Below are 16,117 nucleotides of genomic sequence, written 5' to 3'. Positions count from 1 at the left end.
AACATTGGAAACATTGGAGTTGGGAGGTCTGTGGTATTAAAGACTGACTAAAATGAGCCACCAAGCTGTATGATCACCCATAATATGGTTTTTAACCCTGGTACCAGGCCCAAAAGCGTTCTACTACCCAGGGTCTTTTCATAAGTATTTCTCTTACAATTTAGGATTGTTGCTACATCAGACATTTTGGGTTATTCTTGGCTTTTGTTGAGCTTGTATTCTACAATGTTGTTTTACTTTTCTATTTTTCTTATGTAAAACATTCTCAGATACAGGAATAAAGGATATGTATCATGTAAGGATGTTGTTACTTTCTGTGAAGTTTACCCAAGAATCAGGATATGACTTAGATTGATGTTTTTCTTTTATCATTTGTGAACCTGTAGTCTTAATGGCTACATTTATACATTTAATGAACTGAAACCGCCCACATATTTTTTAATGTGTTAGCTTAGTAACACACTTTTGTTTTGGTAGTGAAATATATATATATATATACACATATATACAAAGAGAATATTCTTATTTCTAATAGATATCGAGAAATGAGATGACATCAGTTTAACCTTGTAATTTTTCTTTACACTTTTTCATTCTTTTTACCTTTTGCAAAACCACAATTTCTTTGTGATATGCAATTAAATAATTATTCACAGCACAATTCAATAATTAACTCAGACCTTTCTTGGTAAATATTTTCATAGGTTATTTTATAAAGTACGGAATTTAGTATATTCCTAGATTTTGGAATTCTTCATCAAGTAGAAAATTTAGGTTCAAAATTAATATAGTTATCATTTTTTGACATGACTCATTCATTCAAAAGGCATATCCTAAGCATCGATTGCATATAGGGCAATATGGAGAATAGAGGAAAACCTCTGAGACTCTTACAATCTAGTTTTGCTGTCATAATACACTGACATGTGAAATAGTTCAAGACTAACCTATAGTATGTAATTAAATACAATCTTGGGTAAGAACCACAATGAATGACCTGGGTTTTCATAGAGTGCAAAAAGTTTCAAGAAACAATGAGTGAAAGAGGTAGAATTTGCTCTATCATTTAAAATTGATAGGATTTGAATGCTAACAGACAAGAGAGGAAATTATTCCAAGTGTGTGGGGTTGTGTAGGGGCACACTGATACCTTTTAGTTGGCCAACCTATGCATGACCAAGGCTAGACCTTGGGCATCTAATAAAAAAATAACTTATAACACTTATATAGTAATTACCTGTCAGACATTATCTAGGTAATTTACATGGCAAACTCATTGCATCCCAATGATCTAATCTAATCATTAAACTGATAGATATAGAGACTAAGAACATGCCCAATCGACAACTAGAAAGTGTGGGAGCTGGGAGTCAAGTCCATATAGCCTGTCTTGACAGTCTGTGCTCCTCTTAACTGCACCTCTGGCATTTCTCACACTCTTTGGTCTCAGCATCTCGGTTCACTGATAAACATATCTGAATGTCCCAAAGACCTTTTATTGTTATGAGTTATGCCCACCAGTCATTTGCATCCAAAAAATGAAAATGAAATAAAAATGCTTATATATTAATTCGGAGAAATAGAGAACAGATTCAGGTTGCCAGGAGCTATGTGTAATTATTAATTCATTTAGTTAACAAAAATACAGAAATTGAGAACAGATTCCGGTTGCTAGGAGCTCTGGTAGAGGAAGGAAAATGGTGTGGCTATGAAAGGTCTCCATCATTTTGATTCTGTATATTCTACATCTTGATTGAATCAATGTCAATAACCTGGCTGTGATATGGTCCTACACTTTTGCCAGATGTTACCATCAAGGGAAATGAGATAAAGCATGTGCATGATCTTCCTGTCTTATTTCTTTCAACTCATTATATGTGTCTACAATAAATCATCCAAAAGTCTTAATTAAAATAGCTATAATAAAACCATTACATTTCACACATATAGAACATTTTTATGGAAAAATTATATTTTCCAAAAATAAATTATTGAGAAAAGTGCTATGACTTCATATTATCACAAATCTCTTTAAGGCCTTGCTTAATAGATGGTTGGACCTTTATATCTGCTTCCACATTCAGTCTATTACAATATCATGTCATGGAGCATTTAAAACACTTTGTACTTGTTAAAGAAAAAGGAAAAAAAATGGCATGAACTATTTCAGTGTTATGGAAAATTTTGATTTTGTGGATCCTCTAGAAAGATCTGAAGGACCATCAGTCATCTCTAGATCACACTTTGAAAACAGGAACCCTATACTATAATGTCTCCTGACATTAATGTTTGAAGCTGACATAATATTAATTGTGAGAATATTTTTTCTTTAGCTTCAAGACAATTATTGCTAAGTTACTCCCCAAGTCTCTGGTGAAGTATTTGAATGCAGAACTTCTTTTATAGCCTGACAGATCTAAAATCACCCAAATGATCACATAGTAAGCAAAACAAACTGTTTGAACTCTTGCAATTTGCTTGCTCCCACCCTGCTGAAGATTTCTGGCTACCTTACTTCAAAGGGAACACTGTGTGAGAAGAGCATCTGCAAGAAGGAGATAGTAAGATGAATATGGCAACTAAAGAAACTTTGACTTGGAATGTTTTTGCAAAATGCAAATATACTTATGCACTGGGACATAGTGTCATTGGGAAGGGTAAAATCATTTGCAGCAAACTGACATGGGAACACAGAATCAAACACCGCATTTTCTCACTCATAGGCGGGTTTTGAACAATGAGAACACATGGATGCAGGGAGGGGAGCATCACACACTGGGGTCTGTTGGGGGAGGCAAGGGAGGGACAGTGGGGGGTGGGGAGGTTGGAGAGGGATAACATGGGGAGAAATGCCAGATGTAGGTCACAGGGTGATGGAGGCAGCAAACCACATTGCCATGTGTGTACCTATGCAGCAATCCTGCATGATCGGTACATGTACCCCAGAACCTAAAGCACAATTAAACAAACCAACAAAAAACTGGAATGCTGCGGTTGGCAATGATGTCAGAACACCTTAACCCATCTGTCTTTTCTTTTACCTTTTGCCTAATCTGCTCTTGTACCCTACCACTGGATAAAGTTAAAGAGAAACTCTGACATTTGAAATAGACTATAGATCTGAATCAATCACCACCTTTAGCTTTGCAGGACATTTAATCTCAAACTGTTCTACAAATGCTCACCACTAAATTGAGGAATATTCTCTTTAACTATGGCTAATAACTAAGCTAGGGAATTGGAAACTTTTAGTCAGAGTACACTGTCCCACGTCCCTTGTGTTTCTGCTTCTTCTTAATGGATTTTGGAATGACATTCTTTCCTTTTTTCCAATCTACCTGGCGCCCTGTACAACCCAGAGTTTCTCGTCCATCAAAAGAAAAGGGATCAGAATCATCTGGTTCTGACCTCAACCTATATGTCTCTGTCAGCACTTCATCTGTAATATATTCATTGGGTTCAAAGTGAAATTCTAAGACAAAACTCATAGGCTAGCCAGCATCTGGGAACTTCACTTTAGTATCTTTCAAGTGCTTCAGAATAGGTTCACCATGTTCCTGAACCACTGCAGACTTCGAAATTGGTCACTTTTTACATGAACGTATAATCCCAAGATCAGTGTTATACTTTACTGGAGAAGTTATTGAAGATGATAATGATGATGATGATTATGAATAAGGTAAAGAAGCAGATGAGGAAGGGGAAGAAGAAGGAGATGAGGAAAATGATCCTGACTATGACCTGAAGAAGGATCAAAACCCAGCAGAGTGTAAGCAGCAGTGAAGCAGGACGTATGTGGCCTTGAGGATAACCTGCACTGGTCTACTTTCTGCTTCCCTGGAAAGGATGAATTTACATCATTTGACCAGCCTATTTTCAAGGTATTTGTTGTTTGTTTTTGTTTTGCAGCCTAAAATAAAAATTTCAAATACACACAAAAAAAGCTAGGGAATTGACAATGTGCAATAAAATGTTATAAGAGACATCATGAATATATTAGAATTAAAATAAAACTGGATCAAATGCACATTAAACATTCAGCAGAGCTAATCAGAAAAATTCAATCAATTAATAGTATAAGAAATTTGGAGACCAGAAGGAAAAAAAAGGACTCTGAAAGTTTAATTTTGTGGATGGTATTAAATTAAGATGGATCATAATTTTTCCTTTGCAATTTATAACTCTAATAATTTTCCAAATTTAGTTTATATCTCTGAAACAGGTATTCATATAGTTTTCACTTTTCATTTAAACTAGTTTAATAATAGCTACTGTTAATGGAGGGCATAATATTTGTCAGGCAGTTTAACACAAACATTTTTACATTCTATTTTTCATAAAATTCCTGAAGAAAAAGTGTGGTTACTCCTATTTTATAGCTAGGAAAATAGAGGCTCAGAGCTATTAAGTGCATTGACCAAGATCAGAATGTGAGAATGTAAAGGAAATAAGACTCAAGATTCAAGCCTGGATTGTTCATTTCCAAAGCCAAGGTATTATACTGCTTCCTCCTTATATTTGTGCATTTTGGATGACTTTGAGTGGGGCTTTATACAATTTTATTAATGTATGCTACAATTCCTAGCCCTTCTTGATTTTAAAGGTATAAATCATTAGTTGCAAAATAATGTTCTTAGGTCCTTTAATGCTTTATGCTCTAAGATTTGACCTAGGTTTGTTTTAACTCCTTAACTTTTATCTGTGGGAGGTCCTTCAATTGCATTAATGAAGTATCAGGCACATACAAATTTTATCAAAGAGTACTATCTATGGCAGAAACCCTTAAAAATGTAAACAACACCCATTCTCCCTAGTTTTCTAAGCCAAAATCCTGCCTAGCTATTAGTAGGAAGTATATACTTCAAAGGAAAACACTTCCAGAGCTGTGGCAACATAATCGCTTACTAGGGCTGTCATAACGAAGTATTACAAACTGGGTGGATGAAATAACAGAAATCTACTCTCTTATAGTTTTGAAGGCTAGAAATCTGAAACCAAGGAATGGATTGGGTCCTCTTTCCTGTGAAAGGCCCTAGGGAAAGATTATTCTTTAGCTCTTGTGATTGCTGGTATTCCTTAACATTCCTTGACCTGCAGCGGTATCATTCTAGTCTTTGCCTTAGTTATTATATCTTCTACCTGTGTGTCTCTGTGTTTTCATATGCCATTTTCCTCTGTGTGTGTCTGTGTCCCCACTTTCCTCTTCTAATAGACACCAGTCAGTTGATTAGGGCCCACCCTAATCCAGATGAACAAATTTTGGGGAAACACTAATCAAACCACTGTTGACAGCTCAGATAGAGGAGAGAAGGCCTTCAGGAATTCATATAGCATTTGTTTCTTGGAAATTCTAGGAGTGGGCTCTAAGACCCTTGCTATCATTTTATAAATATCCTTGCTTGGAAAGAAAATTAGTTGTTGAGTAATCCCCATGTCAACTTTTGTCACATCAAGATAATCACCGTTTCCATATTCTTCATGGACACGTCTTTATCTGAATAATTTGATTCTTGGTTCATAATTGTATCTCTATCCACTAGAAAGTAAGCTGTTTGAAGGGCAAAAAGAATACCTGGCACATAGACACTCCATAAATGCTTGATAAATGATTGCATGGATGTTGAGATGAATTCTGGCTTTTAAAATGTGACTTTGATTAGAGTATTGGCCCATGCTGTTCATTCTACCTCCATTTATTAATTCACCAAATATTTTACTGATCATATGTTATTTACCAGGCACTATATTTAACACTGAGGACACAACTGCAAGCAAAAGGAGATTTATATTCTCATATAGCCTAGAATTTGCAGGTTAATACAGATTGGTCATTGACACTCTAAAGAACTGCGCATAAATAAAATATTTGCAGGGCAGCTACAATACATCCAGAATTATGGTTTGTGTCATGGGTATGTACATAATCCTAAGACTTAGTCCTTGTTCATCTACTGCTTAGAAACCACCTTTGAATACAAATCTAAATAAAAGAGCTAAATGATGTGAAATCATACCTGTATTCAAAGTCACTAAAAAAAAAAAAATAGACATAGTCTTACTTGTTGGTGAAAATGGAATTGGAAGTTAATATTCCGACTAGGCAGAGGGAAAAGAGATTGGCATTCCAATCCCAAATGTCCATCAATGATAGACTGGATAAAGTAAATGTGACACATATACACCATGGAATACTACACAGCCATAAAAAAGGATGAGTTCCTGTCCTTTGCAGGGTCATGGCTAAAACTGGAAACCATCATTCTCAGCAAACTGACACAAGAACAGAAAACCAAACACTGCATGTTCTCACTCATAAGCAGGTGTTGCACATGGATACAGGGAGGGGAACATAACACAGCAGGGCCTTTCAGGGGGTGGGGGGCTAGGTGAGGGATAGCACTCTACCTCAGGTGGGGCAGGGGATCTCATGACACTCTACCTAGACCACAGGATAAAAAACACAACCCGTCCTTTATGTGGTACCAATTGATTAATACCTAGGTATGCACAGAATTGATTTTAAAGTTGAATAAACAGTATTTCAATTAAAGGAAATAAAATTTAGAAATTATATGCTTAGTCAACACAAGTTTAATTGCCTTATTTACCTAGTGCATTTCAAATTAATTCCTGTTGGTGATCAATAGAATACTTTCTATTTGGTGTAGAAACCAAATAAATTAGGCTAGTACCCTTGAAGTACCAACAATGTTGGTGGTTGTAAAGAAAAATTTTTATATACAAATTAGTTAAGTAAACCTTAAAATTTGTATGTAGCAGTGGGGCTGCATCTTTGAACTGCCTGTGGTAGGATGTGAATGTTTAATCCTGCTGGCCCAAGCTCACTAGAGGGTTGCCACTCGCTTTAAAGCCAAGACTACCACTGTCACTGCTATGGAGAATCACAGCCAAAAGAGTGAAACATGGACAAGCTCTTTTATAAGAATTTTAATAGCTTTTGTCTTAAATTCTCTTTATTTCTAGGTGATACCACAAGCATTATAAATAAACAATATTGATTGTGAGGTAGCTACACAGTTTTAAAGATGCTCTTAATGAACACTATGGACAGTTAATGGTGTAGCTAGTTGATATACTGTATTTTTCCTTCTAATCAAACAGAAAACAGCTAATCAGCAAAATAACAGTATATCTTAAGCTTATTTAGAAGTCGGCATCCAAAGTAAAAGAATTATCTATTTTACTTGGCATCACTGCCATCTTTTGATACTCACCTACTCTCTTCTCAAAGAACTTAATCTTTCCTTCCAGTGAAATATTCTCCATGAAGTCTTAAAACCCAGATCCAGCATAAGTCTGCCACAAACTCAATGTATTACTTCATTAACATGCAGTTCATCCTAACGAGTCTCACTGGCAAGTCCTCAGTGAGGAACTCCTGTTCTATCCTAGCAGCCTTGATAAGTACTTATTTTATTAACTGCTCTGATGGTTTGTCATGATATTTGGAAAATTATAAGTAAGTAGAGATTTCCTTCTGGATGGCCCAGGAGGTGGGCCTGTCCAAAGACATTCAGCACTGGGAAGCCCTGGAGCCTGAGAAAAGATATTTTATATCCCATATTCTGACTTTCTTTGCAGCATGCCGTGGCATAGTTGATAAAAACTTGGTGGAGCAATGTGTCCAAGAAGTTCAAGCTACAGAAACCTGCTTCTATGGCTTCCAAATTGCTATGGAAAACATATATTCTGACATGGATAATCTCTTTACTGACACATGTTAAAGACAACAAAGAAAGGGAATTTCTCTTCAACGCCATCGAAAGGATGCCTTGTGTCAAGAAGGAGGCAGATTGGGCCTTGTGTTGGATTGTGAACAAAGATGCTACCCACAGAGAACGTGTTGCAGCCTTTGCCACAGTAGAAGGCACCTTCTCTTCTGGTTCTTTTGCATCAATATTCTGGCTCAAGAAACAATGACTGATGTCTGGCCTCACATTTTCCAATGAACTTATTAGCAGTGATGAGGGTTTAACAGTTTACATTGTGACTTTGCTTGCCGGAGTGGCTGTGTTTTAACGTTATTCGGGTAAGGCATCCGTGAGTAGAAAATATTTGGTCAATGACCTGGAGAATGTGAGAGACTTAGCAATCTGAATAATATCTAGGGGAGGAAGAATGTTTTTAACAGAGGAAACAGCAAATGTTGTCTCTAGACAAAGGTTTGTTTGACTGGTCTTTTCGATAAATAGCAAGAAGGCCATTGTGTCTTATGCCGAGTGGGGATAAAGTGGAAAGCTGTAAGGGATATGGACAATGAAAAATTTATGGCAAAATTCTAAGAGCTTTAAAGGCAATTATAAAAATGGTGGTTATTTTATTGAGTTGGGTAGCTAGAAGGGAAACCTGAGCAGAAGAATGACATGAACATATGCATATTTGTAAAAGATCACCTAACTAATGTGCTGAGAATAGACACTGGAGAGAGTTAAGTACAAAAGCAAGGTGACATTAGAGATGCTATTACAATAATCCAAGAAAGAGAGGATAGTGTCTTGGTCTAGGCTGGTAACAGTGGACAGATGATAAGTGGCCATATTATGTACATGATTTGAAGCCAGAGGCAATATAATTAACTGATGGATTAGATGTGAGATCCTAAAGAAAGAATGAAATTAAATATGAATGCCTCCCAGGATTTTGAACTGAATTATTAGAAGAATAGTATTGCAATTAGTTGTAATAGCCAAGCTGGGGGAAGGATCTTGTTGGAGAGGAAATTTCTGGGGTTTAATTCAAGATCATACTTGGGTCTTCTCATCATTAGCTTTACAGTGTAAAGAAGATAATCATTAAATGATTTGCAAAATATTTGTAGAATGAAACTGAATATGCAGAAATTCACAAGTGCGTTAACGAATTAGCAAATAAACAAGAGTATGTGCCCTAGGCTTTGCTGTAATCAATGAGTGTTAACTGACCTACCTCATGAGCCAGAGTCAGATGATGCATCTAGGTATGATGAAACTAACAGAATGATTAAACAAAAGTTTGAGACCATAACCAAGCCCAGTAGAGTTTGTTATTGCAAACATATCACATCAAGAGACAGTTAAAAGAGAAAACCAAGAGCTCACAGTAGAAATGTTACATATGATATAATGAACAATGAAGCAGTAACTTTCACAACAGCATGTGAAAGAGTGATACAAAATTACAGTCCATAGATGTGGCTTTGACTTTTAAGGATACTTTTGATGTGCCATAAAAAAAAGTTTAGCTGTTACACTTTAAGACAACTAAATGGAGATAAAATTCTGAGAACTAAAAAGAAGAAACAAAAATGCAGGAAATCAGTATAATGAAGAGCTATCTGCACTCCCATGTTAGTCGTGGAACTGATCACAATTGACAAGATTTGAAAGCCAACTAATTTGCCATCAAAAGATAAATGGATAAAGTAAATGTGGTACATATAAACAATGGAGTACCATTCATCTAGAGTATATCATCATCTTCAGAAGCCTAATCTATCTGTTTCAGGTGGTAGAATACGGTGGTGAGGATTTGTAGTACGAAAATTTCTGGAGACTATTGGTCTGCACTGGACAAATACTTTTTAAGACCTCAAAAGTACAGGAAATTAAAGAAAAACTGGATGAATGGGATCACAACAAGTTAAAAAGTATCTGCAAAGGCAAGGAAACAAAGAACAAAACGAAGGGAAAACACACAGAATGGGTGAAAATATTTGCAAACAACACATCTGATAAAGAATTAATTACCAGAATACATAAGGAACTCAAACAACTCCTTACAAAAAAAAAAAAAAAAAAAAAAAAAAAAGAAAAAAAAAAAAAAAGAAAAAAGAAAGAAAGAAAAAAACAAATCTGATTCAAAATAGGTAAAACATCTGAAGAAGTATTTTTCAAAAAAGAACACAGAAATGGTCAAAAGGTATATAAAAATGTTCAAGATCACTAATCATCAGAGAAGTGCTACAGTGAGATATCATCTCACTCTAGTTAAAATGGCTTTTGTCCCAAAGATAGACAATAACAGATGTTGGTGAGGACCAGGAGGAAAGGGAACACTTGTACACTGTTGGTGGTAATGCAAATTTAGCACAACCACTAAGGATAACAATTTGGAGGTTCCTCAAAATACTAAAAATAGAGCTATTATATGATCCGGAAATTCCACTGCTGTGTGTATACCCAAAAGAAAGGAAATCAGTATATTGAAAAGATATCTGCACTCCTATGTTAGTTGCTGCACTGTTCAAAATAACCAAGCTTTGAAAGCAACCTAAGTCTCCATCAACAGATGAATGGATAAAGAAAATGTGGTACATATACACAATGGAGTATTATTCAGCCATAAAAAGAATGAGATCCAGTTATTTACAACAACATGGATGGCACTGGATATCATTATGTTAAGTTAAATAAGCCAGACACAGAAAGACAAATGTTGCTTGTTCTCACTTATTTATAAGGTCTAAAAAGAAAAACAACTGAACTCATAGAGATAGAGAGTAGAACGATGGTTACCAGAGGCTGGGAAGAGTAGTAGAGGCTGGGAGGGGTGGAAATAGTTAACTGGTACAAAAAATACTTAAATAGGATGAAAAAGATCTACTATTTGATAGCACAAAAGGGTAACTACAGTCATTAATAGCTTAATTGTACATTTTAAATTAACTAAAAGTATGTAATTAGATTGTTTGTAACACAAAGGAAAAATGCTTGAGGGTGTGAATAACCAATCTTCCATGATGTGATTATAATGCACTGCATGGCTATATCAATACATCTTATGTACCCCATAAATATATACACGTACTGCATACCCACACAAACTATAAATAATAAATTTACAAAAAATAGAAAATTTAAAACTATATTCTCATAATCATCCAAAGCTATTGACTGTTGCTACAGCTTATGGTGTGAAAAAGATCTTAGGGGTAAAATAGATAGGTTCACCTTTAAAAATTCAGGCAGTAACAAATACTGGAGAGGATATGGAGAAAAGTGAATCCTCAAACACCGTTAGCAGGAATGTAAATTGGTACAGCCACTATGGAGAACATTACACAAGTTTCGCAAAAAAAAAAACTAATAAAACCATATGATCCAGCAATCCTACTGCTGGGTATATGCCCAGAGGAAATCAATATACTGAAAAGGTATGTGCACTCCCATGTTTGTTGCAGCACTGTTCAGAATAGCTAAGATAATGAAAGCAAACTAAACATTCACCAGTGAATGAAGAAAATGCTATACACACACACACACACACACACACACACACACACACACACACACACATCATTCAGCCATAAAATAAAACATAACAATATGATAATAAAAATAATATAATCCTGTCATTTTCAAATACATGGACAGTACTGGCAGTCATTATGTTAAGTGAAATAAGGCTGACACAGAAAGACAAATATTGCATGTTCTCAGTTATGCATGGGAGATTTTTAAAAAATGATCTCATGAAGATAGAGGATGGAATAATGGTTAACAGAGTTGGGAAGAGTGGTAGGTAGTAGTGGATAAAGTGTGGTTGTTTAATGGGTACAAAGATACAATTAGATAAAAGGAACAAGATATAATGTTTGGTAGCACAATAGGGTAACTATGGTTAACAATCATTTATTATACATTTAAAAATAAATAGAAAAATGGGATTGGAATGTATCTGACACAAATAAGTGATATATGTTTAAAGTGATACATCTCTCAGTAGCCCTGATTTGATCATTACATATTGTGTGACTGCATCAAAATATCCATGTACCTCATAAATATGTACAATAGGAATGTATAAATATAAAAAGTTAATTAAGAAATATTTCTTACCTCAAAGTGTTGTTGTAAAGCTTATATATTGAAAATTATAGCTACCATTTTTATATTTAGCATAAAACTTGCAAATATTGCTGACTTTATTTATTTAGCTTTGGAAAGGGTAATGTAATACTTCTCTGATAAGCAGATATTAAATTTAAAATGCAAGAGTGTGTAGGTAAAGATGAATAAAAAAGCTCAAGTTAACCACAAGGAAACAGGAAAAGGCTTCTATTATTTGCACCATTTCTTTCACCATTAATCAAATATTATTTTTAATTCAGGTAGGATAAATAGCTCTAACATGTTGAATGGGGAGTCTGTGTGACTGTGTGTGAGGATATTTGTTTATATCTTGAGTTGTAGTAAATACCTGCTGCTATCTACAATATTTTAGGCCAGTCATTTTATTTCTTAACCTCTATTAATATCAATTTATTTAACAATGTAATTGACCTAATTATTATCAGTTATCTAAGTATTACTTTTTTTTGTTGTTTTTGGAGGCAGAGTCTCACTCTCTTGCACAGGCTGAAGTGCAATGGTGTGATCTCAGCTCACTGCAGCCTCCACCTCCCAGTTTCAAGCAGTTCATATGCCTCAGTCTTGCAACTAGTTGGGATTACAGACGTGTCACCACTTTTAGCTTGTGTGTGTGTGTGTGTGTGTGTGTGTGTGTGTGTGTGTGTATTTCTAGTAGAGACAGAGTTTCCCTACATCGACCATACTGGTCTTGAACTCCTGACCTCAAGTGATCCACCTGTCTCAATCTCCCAAAGTGCCGGGCCTACATATGTGAGCCACCACACCTGGCCAGTTATCCAAATGCTGCTAAGATTTCTCCTTTTAAACATTCCACGATGATATGACTTAAATGAAAAGGGCCCAATGTGCCTTAGAATGACAGGATCAGGGTTTTAAAAAATCTAAATGACTAGACTAGCACTATGCTTTTATTTCTTTGTTGTTTCCTTTTTCTCTAGAGATGGTGATGTGGATTCACCCATGAGGGGAGGATATATCTTTGTTCTGGGGCAAGAGAAAAAACTCAATGATCCTTTTAGTTTTGCAAAATTAAAATTAGATCTGATTTTAAAATGGAATGCCGAAGTGTCTGGATAATACAGAAATAGCAGGGTAAAATCTATGCAGGTAGTAAAAGTAAATTTATTATATCTAATGTCCAGAATTTCGAACAAGGTTAGTAGAGTAGGTGAACCAGAATAAGACCTACAGGAAAAAATGTTGGCAGGCCATAGCATAAGATGAGAAGAGGAACACAAGATATTTGGCTGGAGTCTATGAGCAGATATGGGTAACATACGGTTTTAGGACAGTTTATGAAGAGTAACTTATTTGTGATGTACTCAGTTCTGCTATAGATATTGTTAAATATAATCTGGTCTTAGCATTTATAACAGTAGTAAATTGAGACAAGAATTTATGCCCATACAAGTTTCAAGGCAGTAAAAGGGATAGCAGTAGATACCAGAAGAAATATTGTTATTAGATAGCTTAAAAATTATATGTAAATTAAAATCAGGTAAATGTCAACAAAGACCAGAAATTAGTGAATTATTCCAAACACTTAAACATAAACTAATACCAATTCTTCAAAAACTTTTCCAAACAATAGAAGAACATGAAACACTTCTCACTCCATGAGGCCAATGTTGTGTTGATACCAAAGCCACATGAAGACAACCAAAGAAAAGAAAACTTGAGATGAATTTCGCTTTTGAATATTATAACAAATCCTAAATTACATAGTAGCAAACTACATTGAGCAATAAATAAAAATAATTCTATATAGTAAGCAAGTAAGATTTAGCCCAGAAATTCAAGGTTCTTTTAAATCCACAATTCAAATAGTGTAATACAGCATATTAAAAGAATAAAGAACAAGAATCATATCATCTCAATAGATGTAAAAAAATGTATTTAATGATATCCATTGTTTAATTTAAAAAATACTAAACAAATTTGGAATAGAAAGAAACTTCCTCAACCTGACAAAGGGCATCTACAAAAAATTCAAATATAACATTATACCTAATGATGAAAGAATGAAAGTTCTTTTCACCTAAATAAGCAATGAAAAAATGAAGATGTTTGTGTTCACCACTTCTACTCAAAATTGTACTGGAAATAATAGCCAGGAAAATTTTACATATAAAAGGTATCTATATCGGAAAGCAGTAACTGCAAATATCTTTTTATTTACATATGATATGAACTGGATACACAAAATCCTTAGCAATCCAAAAGGAAGCAGTTCAAGCTAATAAACTAATTCAATCATGTTGCAGAAAACAAGATTAATATAGAAAAATCAATATTTCTCCATACCAGTAAAAATATCAAAAAAGAAATTAAGAAATAATTTTGTTTATAATCGAATACTTAAATTTAACAAGAGAAGTGTAAGGCCTGTACACTGAAAACTGTAAAACATCATTAAAATCAGTTAAAGATAATAAATTCGAATAGAAAAATATCCCAGGTTCATGGGCCAGAAGATTTAATGTTAATCATATGGCAATATTCTTCCAATGGTTCTATACATTTAACACAATCCCTATCAAAACCCGAGCTGGAATTTTTTTTTTTTTTTTTTTTTTTTTTTTTTTTTTTTTTTTTGCAGAAAATAAGCTGCTTTTAAAAATCATATAAAAATGTAAGCAACTCAGAAAAGCCAAAAAAAAATCTTCAAAAGAGAAATAAATATAGAGAACTCACACTTTCCCATTTCAAAAACAATAAACTACAATAATCAAGATATTACAGTACTGCCATAGGAAGGTTCAATACAGGTATATGTCTAGATATCGGTATAAATGCATAGTTGAGTAGAATTTAGAGTCAGAAAAAAACGCTCAAATTTATAGTAAATTGATTTTTTAATAATGCCAAGATAATTCAATGGGAAAAATGTTCTCTTCAATGAATGGTACTGTAACAACTGAATATCTACATTCAAAAGAATGAATTTAGACCTTTACCTCAAACCATATAAAAAATAACTCAAAATGGATAAGAAACCAAAAGAACTAAAACTAAGAAATTCTTAGAAATAAACATAGATGTAAATCTTCATGACCCTAAATCAGGCAAAGACTTATTAGGTATGATCAGAAAAGCACAAGCTAAACCATACCTGTATTGGACATTACAAACAGTAAAAATATATTTGTTTCAGAAAACACTATCAAGGAAATGAAAAGATAACCCATAAAATGAGAGAATATGCTTGCAAAGATACATCTACTAAAATCTCATATAACTCAATGTTAAATACACAAAAAATAACAAATTAAAAAATGAGGCAAGTGTTTGAGTAGAAATTTCTGTCAAAAAAATGTCAATATGTATATGAAAACATGCTTCACATTATCAGCCATTAAAGAGAGAAAATCAAGACCACACTACTAGAATGTCTATAATTAAAAGTAGATCTTAAAATTAAAATATTGATGAGGGTGTGAAGAAACCAGAACCCTCATACAGTGGTGGTGTGAATGTAAAATCACACAGCTATCATGAAAAACAGTTTGGCAGTTCCTCAAAAAGTTACACATAGAGTTACCATGTAACCCAATAATAATACTCTCAGATATATATCTAAAAATATTTTTCCTTTTTAGTATTTATTTATATTCTTCACATGTAGCAGATTTATTGATGAAGGCATGATTCTGGGATTTTTTTTTTCTCATTGTGAAATATAATGAATGCTTTACATAAATCGAATGATAGAATTATGCATCCATTGCTCATGTAGGGGGCTGAAGGTGATATTCTATCAGAGGACTTTTCCAGAGGTCCAAGATGGGTAGTATTTTCTTTTTTTTTTATTGCATTTTAGGTTTTGGGGTACATGTGAAGAACATGCAAGATTGTTGCATAGGTACATACATGGCAGTGTGATTTGCTGCCTTCCTCCCCTTTACCTATATCTGGCATTTCTCCCCATGCTATCTCTCCCCAACTCCCCACCCCCCAGTGTCCCTCCCCTATTTCCCAACAGACCCCAGTGTGTAGTGCTCCCCTCCCTGTCGCCACATGTTCTCACTCATAGGTGGGTGTTGAACAATAAAAATATTTTATGTAAAAACTCTATTGGTTGAAAAATGGTTAGTTTTTCCAAATTAAGGAGAAAGCAAAATAATTTAATTTTTTGCTTCCCTAGAGTAGTTGATTTTTATACAGAGATACAGGTTCACTGTATAAAGACAGAATAAGCTTTAGAACTATTGCTGATATCTTTTCAAAAACCAGTGGGTAAGAGCCCA

At 34.4% G+C, this 16,117-nt stretch overlaps 1 pseudogene; it reads left to right on the top strand.

Annotated features, from left to right (window-relative positions):
• Window positions 1-7,449: 7,449 nt before the first annotated feature.
• LOC101036590 (ribonucleoside-diphosphate reductase subunit M2-like) lies at window positions 7,450-8,054 on the top strand (annotated as a pseudogene).
• Window positions 8,055-16,117: the final 8,063 nt, after the last annotated feature.

This window comes from Saimiri boliviensis, chromosome X, assembly GCF_048565385.1.
Source record: "Saimiri boliviensis isolate mSaiBol1 chromosome X, mSaiBol1.pri, whole genome shotgun sequence".
NCBI lineage: Eukaryota > Metazoa > Chordata > Mammalia > Primates > Cebidae > Saimiri > Saimiri boliviensis.
Note: the sequence above shows the minus strand (reverse complement) of the source record. Positions and strands in the feature narration are given on the sequence as shown.